This window comes from Arachis hypogaea, chromosome 12, assembly GCF_003086295.3.
Source record: "Arachis hypogaea cultivar Tifrunner chromosome 12, arahy.Tifrunner.gnm2.J5K5, whole genome shotgun sequence".
NCBI lineage: Eukaryota > Viridiplantae > Streptophyta > Magnoliopsida > Fabales > Fabaceae > Arachis > Arachis hypogaea.
This window is the reverse complement of record NC_092047.1, coordinates 54,995,845-54,997,665: the sequence shown is the minus strand read 5'-3', so window position 1 is coordinate 54,997,665 and position 1,821 is coordinate 54,995,845. Positions and strand designations below refer to the sequence as shown.

At 41.7% G+C, this 1,821-nt stretch overlaps 1 non-coding gene across 1 annotated transcript; it reads right to left on the bottom strand.

The window, feature by feature from the left end:
• Window positions 1-220: 220 nt before the first annotated feature.
• LOC112731516 (small nucleolar RNA R71) lies at window positions 221-328 on the bottom strand. The gene has a single exon (XR_003167290.1). It is a non-coding gene; the product is annotated as a small nucleolar RNA R71 (small nucleolar RNA).
• Between the last annotated feature and the right edge of the window lie 1,493 nt (window positions 329-1,821).

Sequence of the window (1,821 nt, the reverse complement as noted above, 5' to 3'; positions counted from 1 at the left end):
GTGGGATCAACCTCACTCCCGTGAGTTTTATTACTTGATGCGATCCGGTACACTTGCCGGTGAGATTTGTGTGTTTGGAATTCATTTTTTCCACAAAAATACACCTCAAAGAGACAGAGCTAGAGTGTGGTTGGACTCTCAACCCAAAGATAGCCTGAACTCTTGGGATAAGCTGATCACGGCTTTCTTAGCCAAGTTTTTTCCTCCTCAAAAGCTGAGCAAGCTTAGAGTGGATGTTCAAACTTTCAGACAGAAAGAAGGTGAATCCCTCTATGAAGCTTGGGAGAGATACAAGCAACTGACAAAAAAGTGTCTTTCTGACATGCTTTCAGAATGGACCATCTTGGATATATTCTATGATGGTCTGTCTGAATTAGCTAAGATGTCATTGGATACTTCTACAGGTGGATCCATTCACCTAAAGAAAACGCCTGCAGAAGCTCAAGAACTCATTGACATGGTTGCTAACAACAAGTTCATGTACACTTCTGAGAGGAATCCTGTGAGTAATGGGACGCCTCAGAAGAAGGGAGTTCTTGAAATTGATACTCTGAATGCTATATTGGCTCAGAATAAAATATTGACTCAGCAAGTCAATATGATTTCTCAGAGTCTGAATGGAATACAAGCTGCATCCAACAGTACTCAAGAGGCATCTTCTGAAGAAGAAGCTTATGATCCTGAAAACCCTGCAATAGCAGAGGTGAATTACATGGGTGAACCATATGGAAACACCTATAATCCCTCATGGAGAAATCACCCAAATCTCTCATGGAAGGATCAACAAAAGCCTCAACAAGGCTTTAATAATGGTGGAAGAAACAGGTTTAGCAATAGCAAGCCTTTTCCATAATCTTCTCATCAACTGACAGAGAACTCTGAACAAAATACCTCTAATTTAGCAAACTTAGTCTCTGATCTGTCCAAGGCCACTGTAAGTTTCATGAATGAAACAAGGTCCTCCATTAGAAATTTGGAAGCACAAGTAGGCCAGCTGAGTAAAAGGATCACTGAAATCCCTCCTAGTACTCTCCCAAGCAATACAGAAGAAAATCCAAAAGGAGAGTGCAAGGCCATTGAATTAATTACCATGGCCGAACCTGTAAGGGAGGTTGAGGACGTGAATCCCAGTGAGGAAGACCTCTTGGGACGTCCAGTGATCAATGAGGAGTTTTCCTCTGAGGAACCAAAGGAATCTGAGACTCATGTAGAGACCATAGAGATTCCATTGAACCTCCTTACACCATTCATGAGCTCTGAAGAGTATTCTTCTTCTGAAGAGAATGAAGATGTTTCTGAAGAGCAAGTTGCCAACTTCCTTGGTGCAATCATGAAGCTGAATGCCAAATTATTTGGTATTGAGACTTGGAAAGATGAACCTCCCTTGTTCACTAATAAACTGAGTGATCTGGATCAACTGACATTGCCTCAGAAGAAACAGGATCCTGGAAAGTTCCTAATACCTTGTACCATAGGCACCATGATCTTTGAAAAGGCTCTATGTGACCTTGGTTCAGGGATAAACCTCATGCCCCTCTCTGTAATAGAAAAACTAGGAATCTTTGGGGTGCAAGCTGCTAAAATCTCATTAGAGATGGCAGACAATTCAAGAAAACAGGCTTATGGACAAGTAAAGGACGTGTTAGTAAAGGTTGAAGGCCTTTACATCCCTACTGATTTCATAGTCCTAGATATTGGGAAGGATGAGGATGAATCCATCATCCTTGGAAGACCTTTCCTAGCCACAGCAAGAGCTGTGATTGATGTTGACAGAGGCGAACTAGTCCTTCAATTGAATGAGGACTCCCTTGTGTTAAAAAC